The sequence below is a fragment of the Lithobates pipiens genome, unplaced genomic scaffold, assembly GCF_037356315.1.
Source record: "Lithobates pipiens isolate NorthernLeopardFrog02 unplaced genomic scaffold, aLitPip1_a1.2 Scaffold_18, whole genome shotgun sequence".
Classification (NCBI taxonomy): domain Eukaryota; kingdom Metazoa; phylum Chordata; class Amphibia; order Anura; family Ranidae; genus Lithobates; species Lithobates pipiens.
Window position 1 is genome coordinate 578,445,959 of NW_027507758.1, and position 22,618 is coordinate 578,468,576.

The 22,618-nt window shown below is 43.9% G+C and overlaps 3 non-coding genes across 3 annotated transcripts; all 3 read right to left on the reverse strand.

The window, feature by feature from the left end:
* Positions 1–9,579: 9,579 nt before the first annotated feature.
* Positions 9,580–9,651, reverse strand: TRNAQ-CUG (transfer RNA glutamine (anticodon CUG)). The gene has a single exon. It is a non-coding gene; the product is annotated as a tRNA-Gln (tRNA).
* A 4,198-nt stretch (positions 9,652–13,849) lies between these two features.
* TRNAY-GUA (transfer RNA tyrosine (anticodon GUA)) lies at positions 13,850–13,938 on the reverse strand. Its single transcript is given in 2 exon segments — positions 13,850–13,885; positions 13,902–13,938. It is a non-coding gene; the product is annotated as a tRNA-Tyr (tRNA).
* A 656-nt stretch (positions 13,939–14,594) lies between these two features.
* On the reverse strand, positions 14,595–14,666 carry TRNAG-UCC (transfer RNA glycine (anticodon UCC)). The gene has a single exon. It is a non-coding gene; the product is annotated as a tRNA-Gly (tRNA).
* Positions 14,667–22,618: the final 7,952 nt, after the last annotated feature.

Sequence of the window (22,618 nt, forward strand, 5' to 3'; positions counted from 1 at the left end):
TGCATGTACTTGTTGCAACACCTGCAAACGAAGAGCCAGGGGCACAAAGAGCATACCAGAGGGAGTGGAGGGAGGGGCTTCAGCCTGTGCTGGTAACAAGGCCTCAGAGATGTCAGTCTGGGTAAAAGCCAAAATCCTATCCTCAGAGATAATGGGTTGTGGAGGAAGCGGAGGAGGAGACTCTGATAAAAAACCGCCTAGACAAGGCCTCAGCCTTAATGTTTTTTGGTCCTGGTAAAAAAGAAATTGTGAAGTCAAATCTGGAGAAGAACAATGATTACCTGGCTTGATGGAAGTTCAGTATTTTAGCAGAATGGATGTATTCAAGGTTTTTGTGGTCAGTCAGAACTATGAATGGATAGCGAGCTCCCTCCAGCCAATGTCTCCACTCCTCCAAAGCTAGCTTTATGGCTAAAAGTTCTCTGTTGCCTATATCATAATTGCGCTCTGCTGGGGAATATTTACGGGACAAGAAGGCACAGGGGTGGATGGCAGCATTTACAGGATCTTTTTGTGACAAAAGCGCCCCCACCCCTACTTCAGATGCATCTACCTCTACAATAAAAGGTAGCTCAGGAACAGGATGGCGTAGAATTGGTGCAGAGGTAAAGGCTTTCTTTAACTGAGTGAAGGCTGCCTGGATTTCAGTAGTCGGAGTCTTCCTGGTGAGAGAGGTGATGGGATGTGCAATGGTGGCAAAGTTCTTAATGAATTTTCGATAGAAATTTGCAAAGCCCAGGAAGCGTTGAACTGCCTTCAGGTCTGAAGGTGGAGCCCAGTCTAAAATGGCTTGAATCTTGGCTGGGTCCATTGTGAGGCCTGTGTCAGAAATTAGGTAACCCAGGAAAGGTACTTGTTTAACATGGAAAATACATTTTTGAGGCTTTACAAAAAGGGAGTGAGTCTTTAGTCGGGCCAATACTGAACAGACATGCTTCTGATGTGTTTCAAGATTGGGAGAGTATATCAAAATATTGTCTAAATATACAAGCATGAAGCGACCCAACATGTCACGGAAAATGTCATTCATGAAGTTCTGAAAGACGGCTGGTGCATTCCTGAGGCCCGAAAGGCATGACAAGACATTCGTAAATTACCATCCTTTGTGTCAAAGGCCGTCTTCCATTCATCGCCTGCACGGATGCGCACCAGATTATAGGCTCCCCTTAAATCCAGTTTGGAGAAGATTTTGGCTCCCTGGATTTGAGAGAATATTTCTGCGATGAGAGGGAGAGGATACCGACTGGGAACAGTTATTTTATTTAGACCTCTAATCAACACAAAATCTCAGTCCCCCATCCTTCTTCGGGACAAAGAAGCATCCTGCTCCTGCGGGAGAAGTGGGGGACGGATGAAACCCTTAGCTAGGTTTTCCTGGATGTATTCTTGCAAAGCAAGATTCTCTGGTTCAGACAGTGGAAAGACTCTCCCTCGAGGAGGTGTAGTGTCTGGCAAGAGATCAATGGGACAATCATAACTGTGATGAAGAGGTAAAGTGTCAGCAATCCCTTTAGAGAACACATCCCGAAAGTCCTTATAACAAAGCGGAATCTGTTCCATTCCCACTTGACAGGTAGAAAATTGAACAGGGTGCTGGATACAGTTCTTTTTACACTGATTGGACCAAGCCAGAATATTTCCTGTTGGCCAGTCAATTACAGGATTGTGCTTCCGAAGCCAAGGAAGGCCTAGGATCAAAGGAGTGGATGGAAAGTCAATGACAAGACATGAAATCTTCTCCCAATGCAAAGCCCCCAATTGTAACTGGAAAGGGTCGGTGGATTGGAGCACTAGGTCTTGTGAGAGAGGCCAATTATCCACGGAGATCAGGTGGACTGGGCAATCTAGAGCATGAGTTTCCAGGGACAAAGAGGTAATCAGAGTCTTATCAATAAAATTCTCTGCTGCTCCAGAATCCACCAAGGCCAGCAGTTCATGAGCCCCTGTCCCAAAGTGAATGACAGCGGGTAAAAGTATACGATTGTCCCCCTGGGGAGATGAGAGTAGACTAAGGTGACCTCCCCGCAATCACCTAGGTCCTGGAGTTTCCCGAAACTTGTAGGGCACGAACGGAGCATATGACCCTTGAGGCCACAGAATAAGCAGAGTCCCATATTACACCGGTGTTTGTGTTCCTGGGCAGATAACTGGGTGGAGCCTAACTGCATAGGTTCTTCCTCAGATTTGGCACTGGAGAGGGAATAGTCAGGTGGCAAGGAAGGTATATAGTTTGCCACAGCCATTGTTTGTTCTCGCCTCCTCTCTCGCTGGCGGTGGTCAATTCTAATGGCTAGACACATAGTCTCCTCCAGTGAGGCTCGGTAGGAGAAGTTGACCAGAGCATCCTTAATTGCATCTGAAAGGCCAATTCTAAACTGGTTGTAGAGAGCTGCATCATTCCAGCCAGATTCCGGGGCCCACCTGCGAAACTCTGAGCAGTACATTTCAGCTGTGGTAGTTCCTTGTTTTAAGTTACGCAGGGTCGATTCTGCAGTAGCAGCACGATCTGGATCATCATATAGCAACCCAAGGGCTTCAAAGAAGGCATCTACTGTTAGCAGGGCTGGATGGTTTGGTTCCAGGTTAAAGGCCCAAGCCTGGGGGTCACCCTGTAGTAGAGAGATAATTATTTGAACCCTCAGAGTTTCAGGGCCAGACGAGGATGGCCTCAACTTGAAATATAATTTGCTGCTGTTTTTAAAGTTGCAAAACCCTTTACGGTCACCAGAAAAACGGTTGGGCAAAGGAATTTTTGGTTCAGATGGAGTTTTTGTAGCAGTGCTAGTAGAAGGAGATTGCACCTTGGTGAGCTCTGTGGCCATTTCCTGAACTTGATGAGCTAAACGGCAAAGTTCTTGTGCAAACAACTGAGCCTGCTCAGGATTCATGGTAGGTTTCCCTTTATGTATGGCTCGTGTTAATGTCAGGCTAGGAGCAGATACCTGGTAACAGTTCAGGTACGCTGATTATACAAAGAGTTCAAAGAACAAGAGCACATACCATGAGCAGGTCTAAGCAGTGCAGGTCAGCTGGGACTTGTAGTTCACCACTGCAGATGAAGGTAGATGGTTGCTGGACCTTGTAGTTCACTGCTGTAGACGAGGATAGATGATTGCTGGACCTTGTAGTTCACTGCTGCAGGTGAGGGTAGATGATTGCTGGACCTTGTAGTTCACTGCTGCAGGTGAGGGTAGATGATTGCTGGACCTTGTAGTTCACTGCTGCAGATGAGGGTACTACAATAGAATCAGGAAAAGCGTAGTCTAGGCAAGCAGGGTCATACACAGGTAGATCAGAGTCCAAGCGCTACCGAATCAGAAGCGAGCAAGGAGGGTCAAACAAGCCGGGTCATACATGAAAGACACAGAGCAGATATCAGCTAGATCAAACACAAATGTAAACTCTAACAAGCACTGACTGAATGCTGATACAGGTGATTTAAAGGTGAGCTGACCAATCACTGTTGTTTCCCAGACAAAGGCTGTGTCAGGTGAGTTGTGCTGGGTCCTAAAGGGATTCTAGTACTGACAGCAGGGAGTGCATGGGTGTGAATCCAGCCTTAGACTGTGGGCAGCGGAGCTGGTGGATGGATGTTCAGATGAAAGTCTGGGAAGTGGCAGTTCTTTTCTTTTGCAGTTTTCAAGACTGCTGTAGAGTTTGTGGCTGAAGTGGCTATTGACCAGGTCAGGGAGCTAGTGCAAAAAATGACAGCTAAGATAATGGCTCATTCCATCGCAGCCCGCAGAGCCTTATTGTTGAAGCATTGGTCGGCTTCTAAGCACAGTCTATGTTCAGTTCCATCCAACGGGAAGCTACTCTTCGGGAAGACTTGGGTCAGTTTCCAGTGTCAGATCTAGCCTAATCCTCCAGAAGAGAAAAAGACAACAGCAGCCCTTTCGGTTTAACAAGAGATCCAAAGAAGGATTCAGTGAGGCCTATACTTACAGTTTTTCATGGAAGGGAGCCGGTTCCACCTTCCAGAAATATTACAAGCCCAGGGCCAATTAAGCTTCTAAGGCTTCAAATAAGTCATTCTGAAGGTGTCTCCACTTAACCCTCTCAAGTAGGAGCAAGACTAATTCGGGGGTGTTTGGGCGGACAAATTACAGGATGCCTGGATTGTAGCCATCATTTGATTACGTTATCGTCTCGAGTTCAGAACAAGGCCCCCTCAGACCTTGTTCGATCATTTCAGTTGTGGACTTGGGAGACTGGTTTCCATCGATCTGGTGGATGCGTATCTTCTTGTTTCCATAGACGCATCTCACCATTGCGGTCTCAGGTTTTCCGTGGAAGGCTCTCCTTTTCAATTTTAAGGTCTCCCATTCGGTCTCTGCACGGCTCTGAGAATGTTCTCAAAGCACTGTCTGCTGTCGTTGCGACTTTCAAGGTCAAGGGAGTGCAAATATTCCATTATCTAGACGACATGCTACATCTGAGTCCTTCAAATGAGCTCCTTCTACTTCATGTGAATTTCACTTGCAACACACTAGCTTGTTTCGGTTTAGGAGTACAATTCAACACTGATCAGGGTGGTGCTTCTCTTCCTCAGAGGAAGGTCCAGGAGATCCAGTCTTAGACAAAAGCAGTAATAGCCAGGTCTTCTATGAAGGTGAAGGAATGCATGCAGTATCTGGGGGTTCTATCAGCCACAGTTCCAGTAGTCCCATGGGTCAGGTGGCGCAGAAGGAGGTATCAATGCAACTTTCTTCTTCAGTGGGATCGTCACTCCTTGTTCCAGAAAATCTATCTGTCAATTCCGATAATCTGGTCCCTGCTTTGGTGGTCAATAGCTCGCAATCTTTCCCGCAGAGTTCCATTGAGGGCCTCAGAACCAATAGTGGTGACAACCAATGCCAGTCTGGTAGGCTGCGGGGCACACTGCCTGGGACAGCAGGTTTAAGGCCAATGGAACTTTTGTGAATTTCCTGCGATTGGATGCTGTCAGACACGCTTTCTTTGCATTCCAACCTATGTTGCGAGGTCGAGCTGTCAAGATTCTTTGGACAACAACTACGGTGGCTTATGTGTCTCAAGGGGGCACAAGAAGTCGCCCTCTCCTTCAGGTGGCATGTCAATCTTCCTATGCGCAGAGAAGAATCTCGGCTTTCTTACAGCATCTTATCTTCCAGGGCCTGGGAATGTTTTAGCAGTTCACTTGAGTCGAGGCTTTGAGGATCACAACAAATGGGGCCTGAATCGATAGATCTTATGTCACTGGAGGAGAATTGTCAACTGCCTTGCTTCTTCTCCCGGACCTGGCATCCACAGGCGTTGGGTCAGGGTGCTCTGTCCAGGTCTTAGAACTTCCCCTTGGTTTATGTGTTCCTGCTGCTTCCATTTGCTCTCAAAATCCTGCTGAAGATTCAGCGAGAAAGGATAACAGCAATAGTAGTCTTACCTTACTGGCTCAGGGAGCCGTGGTTCCCTCTGGCTTGGAGGATAAAGATGGGCTCGCCAATCCCACTGCCTCCTTGTCAAAATCTCCTTCTGCGGAGTGGGGTCTGACACTCGAACTGCAGGAAGATGAAGTTAATAACTTGGAAGTGAGAGGGAAGCTTTAACTGGCCTGGGTCTCTCGGGTGGTCTAGTGGAGCCATTATTACAGGCTCGTAAGAGAGGGGTTGGGACCTTGGATTTCCCTTAGTATCTAACATTTTGGAGTTTCTGCAGAGTGGTCTCTAAGGGTTGGCTTATAATTCCCTGAAGGGTCAAATTCCCTCTTTGTCAGCTATGTCGTGTACAACATATGCTCTACATCCGTTGGTGATCTGATTTTAAGGGCAGCCATAGAAATCAGACCTCCATTGAAATCATTTTTTCCAAAAGAGGACTTAACACTAGTCTTGGGAACATCGCTGGTTCCTCCCTTTTTGATCAAGCTTTCTCTTGTTCATTATTTCTTTTAACAGTTTTTTGTTTCTTACTAGCCGTTGCCTCGGCCAGAAGAGTCTCCGAGTTGTGCGCCTTCTCATCTAAAGAACCATATTGTTTGGTGCTCCCAGTCAAGATAGTCCTTAGGTCGATACCAAGCTTACTACCTAAGGTTTCCATATAATTTCGTATGAACTCGGAGGTCATTCTCCCAGCCTTTCCAGAGGATACAGCTGATGATGAGTGGAATAGGTTAGACCTGGTCTCTGTGGTTTCAACCTACCGGAAATGGACTAAAAGCAGATCAGCTGTAGTTTTTCCCAATCGGGCCTAAAAGGGTATGCAGGCAACATCCAGAGTTGTGTCTTCCTGATTTTTCAAAGACCAAACATATTGCATACAAAACGCTGGGCCTTCCTCCTCCTTCAGAGATCAAAACACATTCGATGAGGGGTATGGCAGCATCCTGGGCTGCATACGCAAAGGTTGCCCCCCTGAGGTAGTTTGCAGAGCAGCAAACTGGAGCACGCCCAACACCTTTTATTAGGCATTACAGGCTTAATTTGGCTTGTCTGTCTGAGGAAACATTTGACTTTATGGTTATTACGGCGACTGTTGCCCATTAAAAATTTAAATAGCATTGCATTGAGGGTTTGGCTTATTTTTTGTCTTCCCTTCCTTTTTAATATTGCTTGGTACATCGCACAGTAGGCTGACATGGGGAGGTCCAGGAATAAGGAAAATTGTTGTCCGTACTTACTGTAATTTTCCTTTCCTGGATCTTCCCCATGTCAGCCAGAGGATTCCCACCCAGTTTATCCGTTGTGAGGTGGGTATTTTTTTAACACTGGTGTGGGTAGACAGCCACCCTTTATGGGCTAGGAAAAAGGTGGTCCTGGAGGGGTCAGAGGGGGCAGAGCTGACCCACAGTAGGCTGACATGGGGAGGATCCAGGAAAGGAAAATTACAGTAAGTATGGACAACAATTTTCCTTAATCTGTTACATCAAAATACAAAAACAAAACCTATAATTATAGAGTTATGAGAACAGGCTCACCCATAACTTTTGCAATGACATATTCAAAGAAATAATAAAAAATAATCATTCTATACTGATAAAAGTTTATATAAGATAATTCAAGCAGGTTTCCGTTTTTCCAGCAGATGAGCACTAACATTAGGAAATGTTCTAACACCTAGTCTTTTCTCTTCTACCAGCAAATGCCAACCCACCTGGCTGTCATATGCTGGGAATTACCCTTACAATGTTAAAACCTGTAGATACTGCCATTTAAGTATGTCGGGTAAGACTTTTGTTTCCACAGCGACACAAGAGGAATTCACTATAAAACAATATATTTACCGTGGTACAAGTTCTGTAGTTTATAACTTGCATTTTGTACAGCCTACAGTATGTGAGTTGTACCACATGTACCCTAAGAACCCGAATAGGGGAGGGCTATTGTGACCAGTGGTGGCCCGCCCATAGGGGGCACAGGGGCACTGCCCCCAAAGCTAGACAGGACCTGATTGGATATCGACGGATGTCAGAGGAACATGTCACCTCTGACATACGCCACTCCATAAAGGTGAGCTTACCAGTTACCTTCTCTTGGCCTGCTCTTCCACGTCTAGGGGTTCCCAGGGTTGATACCCAACAACTTGAACACTGACACAAATAAAGTCCTTTAGTCCAAAGGTTTTATTTTGCAGTGATAACATCCAATAACACAGTCTCTCATGGGAACAGGGGACACGGGTGAAGAACTCAGGCACCTTGAACTGCAGGTCTAACAAAGTCTCTAGTTCCACCCAGAGAGTAGCCACTCGCAGCTGGGTACTTCAAGGCTGAACAGATCTCTAGCCAAAGATCATGGCAGTCAGCACGTTGACTCAAAACTTGAAACAATCCTATGAACGTGTACAAGTTGTAACTAAGGGTGAACGGGAACCTTTTTCCTCAGTACCTGGAACGTTCTCTGTCTCCTCAATGGTACTCAAAGTGTGGATTCATCAAATGTCCTTCCCAACTCAGTAACCAGGCACTTCTTTGGATGCCACTTGCCGGCCCTCCTCAGAAGAGTCCTCCCCCGGTCACTTCCGTGAGCTGTGGCGCCTCTCCAAGCCGAGAGCACACCCAGACACCTTGAATCCTCCCTCAGTTACTGCGCCTTGGAGCAGCCAGTTCCGAGACTCGGGAACAGACGGATCCCTACCCCAGACCAGGCAGGTCTACCAGGAGCCCTCATGGGGCTACCCCAGTCCTGGACCCAGAACGGACCACACGGGTCTCATGAACTCCCCTCTCAACATGTGACCCACACCTCATAAGTACCCTCTCCGAGACTCCTCAGCGGGCCCCGGCACTCCCACTGATTGGCTCCGAGAAGGCCGATATCCAACCAGGCCTGGTTCTGGCCTGTCATGTGTGCCTCACCGCTCACATGACCAGGCAGAACTTCCAAACACAGCCTGGCGAGACTGATGTTAAGGCCATCCTATGTAATTAACTCTCAGAACCCCTACAGTTCTGAGGCAAAAACTAAATTTACATGCGTATGACATTTTGTCCAAAATATCATTCACTACAAAGGTAAATAGAGTGTCTGATCAGGTCTGCTTGAAAACTGACAGGTGGACCTGATAGGAAAGCCTGTGTGAAAGGGGCCTTCAGCTGTTAAGGCCGCCCTTTTTCTTGCTAATAATTTGCAATCAATTAAGGCAATTGATGGGTGACGTCTATAGCATTTAGTTATACTATATATTTCAAAAAGTTCTGTTTTTAATGTAGTTATGACTAAGGCCTTATAGGCAGAAATGTGTCAACTGGTTTTATCTGCGTGTGTACACTGTGATTTTTCAATAAACATGAAGAATTTTAAGAGTAGCACCTGGTTGTGCGGATCATCTTAATGGATTGCTACTTACAGACAAACAACTGTGGATAAAGCACCAGTGAGCTCTATTGATATTTTTGTGTATGGATAGTAGCACGGTTTCTTTTGTGTGTTCAAGAAGTGTCGATAACCAACTTCTGTTTACCTCCATGATCAGCTGTGATTGGACACAGCTGGTCATATGGTAAAGAGCCACCGATTGGCTCTTCACCTCAATCTGTGATCAGCGGTGTCAGGAGGACACTACGATCACAGAGCTCGCCTCCCACGCCCAGCAGTGGAGGAACGGCGGCTGCGAACATGTGAAGCCATCATATGACAGCGTCCCAGAACTAGACAACTGTGTTGTAGCCATCATTCAGCTATAGCGTGGTCAGCAAGTGGTTAAAGTGCACTATCAGATAGCTTCTTGTGGATCACCTGTTCACAGTGCATTGTAAAATGTTGGTATGTTGCTGCCTGCTTCTGGGTTTAGAGCATGCGCATGCATGCCCCCCTGCTGGCTTTACCAGGTGTTGTTGAGTACTCTCTTCTCTCCCCTGAAGCCACTGCTGGAAGACACGGGGCGGATCACATGACCGGACCAGAGCGGGCTGAAAATGGGTAAGTCTATTGATCTTTATGTGTATATACCCCAAAAACATATTCAGGGTTTACTTACATATTATCCACTCAGCCATAGCAACCAGAGGTTGGTGCATGTCTTACTTTTTTACATCTTCCTTTTGGATTTCACATTAGAATAACTTTAGTGATAAGCGCAAAGCTTTCAATGTAAGAATAAAAACAATAGAGTTCAGGTAAAGGAAGGTCCCACCGAGATTTGAACTCGGATCGCTGGATTCAGAGTCCAGAGTGCTAACCATTACACCATGGAACCCTATATCTCTGAGCAATCAGGAGGACTATTGGGACTTCTATGAGGTTTGTGGAGGGAGTGCCAGTAAATGACATAATTATATGGGGTATTACGGGTGTTTCTTAGCGTTCAAAATTGTTATAGCGGATACTCAGAACAGAGCGAGTTTAATTTTTAAAAACCAAATGCTGACAGCTATTTGGTGTGTATATGGGTTTAACTTTGTGTAAACCGACCCCAGTGATGACCACTTCTGTTACAGAAAGAAGAAGAATAAAAGACCTACAGGCAGAGTCAACAGGTAATGAAACTGTGTTAGCGCTATTGACAGACTGCTATAATGTAACTGTAATGGCGGCGATCAGTGGAGCTGCAAAATTGTGGTGAACAGTCTGACACTCCAGCCGCTGTCTCAGGTCCTCATTGGATAGATTGGTAGCAGCAGGAGCCATTGGCTCCTGCTGCTGTCAATCAAATCCAGTGACACGGGAGCGGGGGAGAGTCCTGCTTTCTGTGTCAATGGACGCAGCAGCAGGACTTGGGAGCACACCCGCATGAGTGCCTTCAGGGAATGCGGCTCTCCATGGGGGCACTCGATGTGGGGAGGAGCAAGGAGCACTGCTGGGGGACTCCACAAGAGGAGAATCGGGGCCTCTCTATGCAAAACCCTTGCACAGAGGAGGTAAGTATGACATGTTTGTTATCCCTTTCATGACTAAGCCTATTTCTGACATTTGGTGTTTACCAGTTAAAATCCCTATTTTTTGCTAGAAAACTACTTAGAATCCCCAAATATATATATATATATATATATATATATATATATATATATATATATATATATATATATATATATATATATATATATATATTATGTGTGTGTGTGTGTGTGTGTTAGCAGAGAATCTAGAAAATAAAATGGCGATTGTTGCAATATTTTATGTCACACGGTATTTGTGCAGCGGTGTTTTAAAAGCAATTTTTGGGAAAAGGGACACTTTCATTCATCTTAAAAAAACGAAACCAGTACAGTTATCCCAATTTTTTTGTATAATGTGAAAGATGATGTTACGCCGAGTAAATAGATACAAAACATGTCACGCTTTGTAATTGCACGCACTTGTGGATATGACGACAAACTTTGGTACTTAAAAATCTCCATAGGCAACGCTTTAATTATTTTTATGGTTACCAGGTTAGAGTTACAGAGGAGGTCTAGGGCTAGAATTATTGCTCTCGCTCTGACGATCGTGGCAATACCTCACATGTGTGATTTGAACACCGTTTACATATGCGGGCACGACTTCCGTATGCGCTTTCTTTGCTGCGTGAGCTTGTGGTGACGGGGGCGGTTTGACTTTTTTTTTTTTTCCTGATTTATTTTATTTATTTTTATATGATTAAATTGTGTGTTCTTTTTTTTTTTTTTAAATGTGATCACTTTTATTGCTGTCACAAGGAATGTAAACATCCCTTGTGACAGTAATAGATGATGACAGGTACTCTTTATGGAGGGATCGGGGGTCTAAAAGACCCCAAATACCTCCTTTTCACTTCAAAGTATTCAGATCACCGAAAAACGGTGTATCTGAATACTGTAGATTTTTTAAAATCTGGCGCCATTGGCAGCCGAGAAAACAGGAAGTGACGTCATGATGTCACTTCCGTGTTTACATCAAGGAGACGGGAGCAAAGTCATTTCCGGCTTTGTTCCAGTCTGTCGATCGGCTCTCCGGTGCCACCGGGAGGCCCGGTAAGAGCAGCGGGAGGTGGCAGGGGAGGGAAAATCCCATAACGCTCCTCCAGGATAACAACCGAGCGGCTTTTAGCCGCATCAGTTGTTATCCTCTGAAAGCCAATCGCCTGCTCTAAACAACGGTATCAGGATGATGCCTGCAGTTGTGGACATCATCCCGGTATAACCCCTGAAAGCTAAGTACGCATATCTGCTTACGCTCGGCAGGAAGGGGTTAACCACTTCCCGACTGGCTCAAGCCGATATACGGTGGCAAAGTGGTTCCTTCCATCGAATCACCTTACGGGTACATCTGTACCTTTAAGGACGATAGCAGGCACGCCCGATGCTTGGTGGGAACCCAATGTGCATGGCCGGCGGGCGCGATCGCTGCCAGCCACACAAGATTGCATGCACGAGAGCAGGAACAGGGGTGTCAGGAAAGGTTCCCTCCGCTGGTAATATCAATCATTTGGCATGCAGTACTGCGATCCACCAGCAGGTGTCTCCTGCTGGAATTATGTCATCTTTGGTCCACAGTACTGGTGTCCACCAGCGGAGGGATCCTGGCAGTGTGGAGCAGGTATTGCCTTCTACAGTCAGGCGTCACATGACTGACAGCAGCCATTATAAATACAACCACACAGTGCAATAAACCAACCAACAAAGACCCCCAAACAACAACAGACAGATATGTACAATAAATGGGAAATGCAAGGACCATAAACGGTAGGCAGGCCAGGGTCATACACAGAGGATCAGCAAATAAACAAGGGCAGTCCAGAATCAGAGTCGCAAGCCAGGCCAAGGTCATACACGGGGAGATCAGCAAATGGGGTAAGGAACACAGGACAGGGAGAGGATGGACGGATCAGACTGCAGGACAGGGATAATGGTAACAGGTGGGACAGGGTAGGGACCAGGACAGGGAAACAGGATCAGAACCACGGGTCACAGGTTCAGGGCACAGGAATAGGTTCAGAATCAGGATCACCAGCAGCAGGTCAGGGCACAAGGAACAATACCAAGGCGAGGTGTGTGTGCACCTGCCGGGTATTTATAATGGCTGCTGTCAGTCATGTGACGCCTGACTGTAGAAGGCAATACCTGCTCCACACTGCCAGGATCCCTCCGCTGGTGGACACCAGTACTGCGGACCAAAGATTACATAATTCCAGCAGGAGACACCTGCTGGTGGATCGCAGTACTGCATGCCAAATGATTGATATTACCAGCGGAGGGAACCTTTCCTGACAAGGGGTTTGTGTGTGTCAATACACAAATCCCTGTTTTGTCAGGGGAGAGGAGACATATAGTTTGTTCCTACTAAGTAAGAACAATGATATGTCTCCTCCCCCAGTCAGTCCCCTCCCTCCTAAAGTTAGAACACACTGAGGGAACACACATTTAACCCCTTGATCGCCCACTAGTGTTTATCCCTTCCCTGCCAGTGACATTTACACAGTAATCCGTGCATTTTTATAGCAGTGATTGCTATATAAATGTCAATAGTCCCAAAAATGTGTAAAAAGTGTCCGATCTGTCTGCCGCAATGTTGCAGTACCGCTAAAATTTGCAGATCACCACCATTACTAGAAATAAGAAAAATGCAATAAAAATTACATAAATCTTTCCCATAGTTTGTAGACGCTATAAGTTTTGCTCAAACCAATCAATATACACTTATTGTGATTTTTTTTTTTTTTTTTTTTTGCCAAAAATATGTAGAAGAATAAATATTGGCCTAAACTGAGGAAGAAATTAGTTTTTTAAAAACATTTTGGGGATATTTATTATACCAAATGTAAAAAAATATAGTTTTTTTCCCAAATATGTAGCTTTTTTTGTTTATAGCACAAAAAATAAAACCGTAGAGGTGATCAAATGCCACCAAAAGAAAGCTCTATTTGTGGGAAAAAAAGGATGTCAATTTTGTTTGGGTACAGCGTTGCAGGACCGCGCAATTGTCAGTTAAAATGACGCAGCGCCGTATTGCAAAAAATGGCCTGGTCATTAAGCAGTTAAATCTAAAACGAACCTTTAGTAACACTTTAATCATAATATTTATTATAATAATATTTACTGATCATTCATTTTTGTCATTAGATGTTTCATTTTTTTGGCACATGTTTACCACATCATATATGAATTGTCAAAATTTTGAAGTAATTTATTCACTATTATTTATGTAAATTTATACATATTTGTGTATTTGGTTAAGGGTTGGACTATCAATTGATTTTACACATATTTTTAACCTGTATTGAATCTTTTATGCTTATTATCAGCGTCTCCTATATTCCGTTTTTTCATTTGGTGTCATACACTAGTTGGGGGGCAGCATACTACTATTTATCTAGTTTTTTGCTTGATATTTATTTATTCAGATGTCGTCGCACACAGGTTTACCAATATTGTATATCAAAAAGTAACACGTGAACATGGACAAAATGTTACTGGTTTTTAGTTAAGATAATAAAAATGTCCTTCGAGCCGGAATTGAACCAGCGACCTAAGGATTCCTGTGTAATTTCCTCTACAGTCCTCCGCTCTACCAACTGAGCTATCGAAGGAGCTGAGTGGCCAGCAGATGTCACTGCTTACACAGTTAAGTTATTATAGATATCTATGTATTACAATATTGTTTGATATTATTGATAATTTTTAGAGGTGTAAAGGGATTTTTTTTTAAATAACAAACATGTTATACTTACCTCCACTGTGCAGCTCGTTTTGCACAGAGTGGCCCCGAATCTGTTTTTCTGGGGTCCCTTGGCGGCTATCTCGGCTTCCCCCCGCAAGTACTTTTCACGTTCATGCGAGCTCCCTCGCATGGTGAGAAGTGCTTGCGGGCACGCTCCTGTGATACAGTGAGCGGCTATAGTCACCGGCTGTATCGCTCAGCCCCGCCCCGGCGCGCTGCATCATTGGATGTGATTGACAGCATGCACAAGCCAATGGCTGCGCTGCTTTCAATCCATCCACTCTAGCCAATCAACAGCCAGGCTGAGCTGCGAAGAGGATGTCGGAGGCGAGAGCAGGACTTTCGAGGGGTCAGGTAAGTAAAACAGAGGGGCTAAGGGACCGGAATTGTCTGATTTTTTTTTTTTTCTTCTTTCTCCTTAATGCATAGAATGTGTTAAGGTGAAACATTTTTTTACCTTTACAACCCCTTTTAACCACTTGAAAATGTACTATAAAATGTTATCAGTAAAGAAAAAACATACTTTGCGTTGGCCGGGAATCGAACCCGGGTCAACTGCTTGGAAGGCAGCTATGCTCACCACTATACCACCAACGCTACATATCTTAAAGGAACACACCCCACATTATTTTAGCAGAGTTGTTCCCTTGCAGTTTTTTTTTTTATCCTAAGGTGTTTATAATTTTCAAGATAGGTATCCACCTAGCCAGAAGTATGTAAGGGAGATCAGGCTAGTGTCTTATGCTGTGCAGCATGATGTGGATCACAAACATATGTAACCCAGCTCCTAGTTCACAGTGTTCTGTTACTCCAAATACCCTCTCCGCTCCTTCCAAGACTTTCTGCCTGCTAGTGCTCTCATCACCTCCTTCTATGTATACAGTAGTGATTGAGCTCAGTGGGTCTGTCAGGTTTCACATGCTTTGTGATGTGCCTTTAAATGTTATATGAAGTCTTCTGTCCCTGGCCCCTCCCCCATAGCTCAATTTCATCCTGTATACAGTGCCTTGCAAAAGTATTCACCTCCCTTGGCTTTTTACCTATTTTGTTACATTACAGCCTTTAGTTCAATTTTTTTTATCTGAATTATATGTGATGGATTAGAATACAATTGTCTAAGTTGGTGTCGTAAAATTAGAAAAATATATACATAAAATTATTTTTCAGAAATAAAAAACTGATAATTGGCATTGCATATACACACCTTTTTGAAAGGCCCCAGAGGCTGCAACACCCAAGCAAGAGGCACCACTAACCAAACACTACCATGAAGACCAAGGAACTCTCCAAACAAGTAAGGGACAATATTGTTGAGAAGTACAAGTCAGGGTTAGGTTATAAAAAATATCCAAATCTTTGATTATCCCTAGGAGTACCATCAAATCTATCATAACCAAATGGAAAGAACATAGCACAACAGCAAACCTGCCAAGAGACGGCCGCACACCAGAACTCACGGACCGCGCAAGGAGGGCATTAATCAGAGAGGCAGCACAGAGACCTAAGGTAACTCTGGAGGAGCTGCAGACTTCCACAGCAGAGACTGGAGTATCTGTACATAGGACGACAATAAGCCGTACGCTCCATAGAGTTGGGCTTTATGGCAGAGTGGCCAGAAGAAAGTCATTACTTTCATCAATAAACACAATGGCACGTTTTGAGTTTGTGAAAAGGCATGTGGGAGACTCCCAAAATGTATGGAGGAAGGTGCTCTGGCCTGATGAGACTAAAATGTAACTTTTTGGCAATCAAAGAAAACATTATGTCTGGTGCAACCCAACACATCACATCACCCAAAGAACACCATTCCTACAGTGAAACATGGTGGTGGCAGCATCATGATGTTTGTCAGCAGTCGGAATGGGAAACTGGTCAGAGTTGAGGGAAAGGCAGATGGTGCTTAATACAGGGATATTCTTGAGCAAAAGCTATACCACTCTGTGTGTGATTTGAGGCTAGGACGGAGGTTCACCTAACAGCAGGACCGTGACCCCAAACACATGGCTAAACAACACTTGAGTGGTTTAAGAGGAAACATGTAAATGTGTTGGAATTGCCAAGTCAAAGCCCAGACCTCAATACAAATGTGGTCAGACTTAAAGATTGCTGTTCGCAAGCACAAAACATCCAACTTGAAGGAGCTGGAGCAGTTTTGCAAGGAGGAATGGGCAAAAATCCCAGTGGTAAAATGTGGCAAGACTCATAGAGACTTATCCAAAGCAACTTGGAGCTGTTATAGCCCCAAAAGGTGGCTCTACAAAGTATTGAATTATGGGGGGGGGGGGGGTGAATAGTGATGCACATTGACTTTTTCTGTTATTTTGTCCTATTTTTTGTTTGCTTCACAATAAAAAAAAAAATCATCTGCAAAGTTATGGGCATGTTCTGTAAATTAAATGATGCAAATCCTCAAACATCCCATGTTATTTCCAGGTTGTGAGGCAACAAAACACAAAAAATGCCAAAGGGGTGAATATTTTTGCAAGGCACTGTAGATAGCTTTACTCTTTGTTCATTTTTCTCTCTAATGCATCTCAGCCACATGTCTCATGGAGTGGATCACATGATCTTTTGATCTATCCAATGTTCGTTTTTGTAAGATTCTCACAGTTTATGGATTAACTTCATAAGATCTGCAAGGTATCGTCTGGATTGATTCACTGTCTATTTATTCAGCTAAGATTGGGTTATCAATATCTCATCACAACTGTAAGTTACAAAAATCAAACTTTCAATGCTTGGATTGGAGAGGCGGAACAGGGCCCCATCTCCATTGAAGCCCATGTGCACTGTATACATTAGGGATACATTGCTACATAAGTTGTCACCTGTTTCAAGATAGTTGGAGTGAATTTTTGTTTTAATGTATTTATGACTAAGGCCTTGTAGGCTGAAATGTGTCAACTAGTTTTATCTCTGTTTGTACACTGTGTTTTTTTTCAATAAACATGAAGATTTTTAAGAGCAGCACCTGGTTGTGCGGATCATCTTAATGGATTGCTACTTACAAACAACTGTGGATAAAGCACCTGTGAGCTCTGTTGATATTTTTGTGCATGGATATTAGCACATTCTTTTGTGTGTTCAGTAAGAGTCGTTCACACAGGGGCAACTGAGGATCCCACTTCAGGTCACCCCTAGTCACCTCAAGTCGCGCTACATGTAAAAAACAATATAAGTGAATGAGAGCCGTCTTAATGCACACTACTGAAATCGCTCTGACTTCAGAAAAGGTTCCTGTACTACTTCTAGGCGACTGGTACCCATTAATTTCAATTGAAGTCGCCTCCAAGTCGGATCTCCATCTATATTGAGGCGCCAATGTCACCTCTCACAGAATAATCAGCTCTCGAGAGGGAACTCCACGCCAAATTTTAAATAAAAAACCGCCATGGGTTTCCCCTCCTGGAGCATACCAGGCCCCTAGGTCTGGTATGGATTTTAAGGGGAGGCCCCCATACGCCGAAAAAAAACGGTGTGGGGGTCCCCCCAAAATCCATACCAGACCTTTATCCGAGCATGCAGCCTGGCCGGTCAGGAAAGGGGGTGGGGATGAGTGAGCGTCCCCCCTCCTGGAACGTACCAGGCCACATGCCCTCAACATGGGGGTTGGTGCTTTGGGGAAGGGGGGCACCCTGTGGCCCCCCACCCCAAAGTACCTTGTCCCCATGTTGATGAGGATAAGGGCCTCTTCCCGACAACCTTGGCCGCTGGTTGTCGGGGTCTGCGGGCGGGGGGCTTATCGGAATCCTGGAGCCCCCTTTAATAAGGGGGCCCCCAGATCCTGGCCCCCCACCCTATGTGAATGAGTAAGGGGTACATCGTACCCCTACCCATTCACCTGGGGAAAAAAGTGTCAATAAAAAAAAACACAACACAGGTTTTAAAGTAATTTATTAACCACTTGGTTCCCACACTACGTCTATTGACGTCATGGGCTTTCAGTGGTTATATCTAAATGATGCCTGAGGCCACAGACATCATTCAGATATTGCCGTTTTCAGCCGGCGATTCCCTGCACCATAAGAACGATCATAGCGACTGTTCCGCCACTTGATCGTTCTTACGGGCGGCGGGAGGGGACGCCCCCCTCCCACCACCCTCTGGTGCTTCTACCGACTTACCGTTTCCATCGGTGAGTCGGTCACAGGATCCGCCGGCCCCAGCAAGTAATCCTAGAGATTTCGGGCGGACTAGATTGTCCCTGGAGTCTCTATGATCGTTCGGAGGCCGGGCGCGATGTTATGACGTCACGCCCGGTCTCGGTATTCAAATTAATGGCGCCGATCTGGCTAGGAAGCCAGGATCATTTTTTTTTTTTATTCCTCCCAGCCCAGAGGTGAGATGTGGGGTCTTATTGACCCCATATCTCACTGTAAATATGTCCGATCATGCCATATTCCTATTACAAGGGATATTTACATTCCTTGTAATAGGAATAAAAGTCATCAATTTTTTTATTTTATTTTTAAGTGTAAAACTAAAAAAATTAAAATAAAATTAACAATAATAAAAAAATAATAATAATTTAAAGCGCCCCTGTCCCCGTGAGCTCGCACACAGAAGCGAACGCATACGTAAGTCCCGCCCACATATGAAAACGGTGTTCAAACCACACGTGAGGTATCGCCGCGAACGTTAGAGCGAGAGCAATAATTCTAGCCCTAGACCTCCTCTGTAACCCAAAATATGTAACCAGTAAAAAAATTTAAAGCGTCGCCTATGGGGATTTTTAAATACCAAAGTTTGGCGCCATTCCACGAGCGTGTGAAATTTTGAAGCGTGACATGTTGGGTATCTATTTACTCGGCGTATCCTCCTCTTTCACATTATGCAAAAAAATGGGCTAACTTTACTGTTTTTTTTTTTTTTTTTTTAACCACTTGCTTACTGGGCACTTAAACCCCCCTCAGTCCCAGACCAATTTTCAGCTTTCAGTGCTCTCACATTTTGAATGACAATTACTCAGTCATGCAACACTGTAACCAAATGATTTTTTTGTCCTTTTCTTCATACCAATAGAGCTTTCTTTTGGTGGTATTTGATCACCTCTCGGTTTTTTATTTTCTGCGCTATAAATGAAAAAAGACCGAAAATTTTGAAAAAAAATGAATTTTTCTTCGTTTCTGTGACAAAATTTAGCAAATTAGCAATTTTTCTTCATAAATTTTGGCCACAATTTATACTACTACACATCTTTGGTAAAAATAACCCAAATTTTTGCATATTATATGATCTGTGTGAAATTTATAGAGTCTACAAGCTATGGTGCAAATCATAAAGATTTGCAAAAAAAGATCACATCTGATGTACTAAGGCCTATCTCCATTCTTGAGACCCTAACAAGCCAGGAAAGTACAAATGCCCCCCAAATGACCCCTTTTTGGAAAGTAGACATTCCAATGTATTTAGTAAGAGGCATGGTTAGTTATTTTAAGTTGTCATTTTTTCCCATAATTCTTTGCAAAATTACGATTTTTTTTTTTTTTTTTTTTTTTTCACAAAATTTTCATTGTAATAGCTTTTTTCTCCCACACGGAATGTGCATACCACAAATAACACCCCAAAATACGTTCTACTACTCCTCCTGAGTATAACGATACCAAATGTGTGAGACTTTTACACAGCCTGACCACATACAGAGGCCTAATTTTGAAGTAGCACCTTCAGGCATTCTAGGAGCATAAATTACACATTTCATTTCTCAACCACCTATTACAGTTTTGAAGGCCCTGGAACACCAGGGCAATGGAAACGTCCAGAAAATGACCCCATTTTGGAAAGCTAACACCCCAACGTATAATCTATGAGGCATAATGAGTCTTTTCAATGGTTCTTTTTTTTCCAGAAGTTTTCGGAAAATGTGGAAAAAAATGAAAACGCATTTTTTTTTACACAAAGTTGTCCGTTTATAAGATATTTCCAACGCATAGCATTTACATAGCAAAAATAACACCCCAAAATACGTTCTACTACTCCTCCTGAGTATAACGATACCAAATGTGTGAGACTTTTACACAGCCTGACCACATACAGAGGCCTAATTTTGAAGTAGCACCTTCAGGCATTCTAAGAGCATAAATTACACATTTCATTTCTCAATCACCTATTACAGTTTTGAAGGCCCTGGAACACCAGGGCAATGGAAACGTCCAGAAAATGACCCCATTTTGGAAAGCTAACACCCCAACGTATAATCTATGAGGCATAATGAGTCTTTTCAATGGTTCATTTTTTTCCAGAAGTTTTCGGAAAATGTGGAAAAAAATGAAAACGCATTTTTTTTTACACAAAGTTGTCCGTTTATAAGATATTTCCAACGCATAGCATTTACATAGCAAAAATAACACCCCAAAATACGTTCTACTACTCCTCCTGAGTATAACGATACCAAATGTGTGAGACTTTTACACAGCCTGACCACATACAGAGGCCTAATTTTGAAGTAGCACCTTCAGGCATTCTAAGAGCATAAATTACACATTTCATTTCTCAATCACCTATTACAGTTTTGAAGGCCCTGGAACACCAGGGCAATGGAAACGTCCAGAAAATGACCCCATTTTGGAAAGCAAACACCCCAACGTATAATCTATGAGGCATAATGAGTCTTTTCAATGGTTCATTTTTTTCCAGAAGTTTTCGGAAAATGTGGAAAAAAATGAAAACGCATTTTTTTTTACACAAAGTTGTCCGTTTATAAGATATTTCCAACGCATAGCATTTACATAGCAAAAATAACACCCCAAAATACGTTCTACTACTCCTCCTGAGTATAACGATACCACATGTGTGAGACTTTTACACAGCCTGACCACATACAGAGGCCTAATTTTGAAGTAGCACCTTCAGGCATTCTAGGAGCATAAATTACACATTTCATTTCTCAACCACCTATTACAGTTTTGAAGGCCCTGGAACACCAGGGCAATGGAAACGTCCAGAAAATGACCCCATTTTGGAAAGCTAACACCCCAACGTATAATCTATGAGGCATAATGAGTCTTTTCAATGGTTCATTTTTTTCCAGAAGTTTTTGGAAAATGTGGAAAAAAATGAAAACGCATTTTTTTTTACACAAAGTTGTCCGTTTATAAGATATTTCCAACGCATAGCATTTACATAGCAAAAATAACACCCCAAAATACGTTCTACTACTCCTCCTGAGTATAACGATACCACATGTGTGAGACTTTTACACAGCCTGACCAAATACAGAGGCGCAACATGCAAGAAACACCGTCGGCGTTCCAGGGACACATAGCCTGCACATACCAAGAATTACACCCCCAAATACATTATGCTGAGCAAAGGGTAAAGAAAAGATTACCTGTGGTTTTAGAAGTGCAGTTGTCCACAGGAGGATATCACTGGTCCAGGCAGCAGGCAGGGACTTGGTCAGCAACAGCGAACACAGTTTTTCAGGCAGCAGGCAGGGATACTGTCCATATTACAGTCCAGGGTTAGTGCAGAGATGTCAGCAGTGCCAAAAATATTGGTCCTGGTAGTAGGCAGGTCCTTGTGGTGTGGTCAGTGCGGCATGATGGCAGTAAGTCCTACAGGCAGCAGACAAAAGTAGAGCCTCGTTCAGGACAGAATGGGGATAGGGGTAGAGGCTTCTCCCTCCCAAATCTCTTTGAAGCCTCCGAGTCTCCAGACCCTAATCTAGGAATAAGAAAACAAAGAAAATTGTTTTCTTCTTCCAGAAAAACTATACTGGAGCCCCTCACATATGTGAGACCCCGTGTTGAATCCCACTAGTCCAGTTGCAGAATACAAGATCAGTCCAAGAGGCAGGCAAATATCGTGGTCAAACAGTCCAAGGTCAGTTCCAGATCAGGCAGAGATATATACAGAATCGTTAGACAGAAGCATGGTCGAATAACAGTCCAGGGTCAGTTCCAGATGAGGCAGAGGTATGTACAGAATCGTTAGGCAGAAGCGTGGTCGAATAACAGTCCAGGGTCAGTTCCAGATCAGGCAGCGGTATGTACAGAATCGGCAGGCATAAGAGTGGTCAAATAACAAGCCAGGGTCCGTTACAGAGCAGGCAGTGGCATAAGGGGTGTGAAGGTGTATGAAGGCAGGAACTGAGGATTATGTTTACCATACTTCACTAAAAATTTATTGAAGTATGGTAACGCCGAAAACAGTCGCCTATACAGAGGCCTGGTTGGGAAGGACATTGTGCACAATAATAAGATGTGTCTTTTCTGACTCCTGCTTTGGTACACGCCTTACATCTTTTTTGGCGTCTTTTGCCTGCTGGTGTGGGGGGAATTTTATCCGGAAAGTGGCGCTCGGAGAGTCGACTTACAACGTCTGATCGGATATTTTCTGGTGGGCCGTTTGGGAATAAAAGGGCTGTGAAAACTTCCTCCTGGTAGCCAAAGAAACGTTTGGGGTTTTGGGTGGCGTTGCTGTAAATTACATATGAATTGTAAATGGCCAATTGAAAAAAATAAATTACTACTTTTTTGTACCAATGATATGTCCGTCTTGAGACCAGATATGGTTCCATCATTTGGTCGTTGAAGTCGACTCCTCCC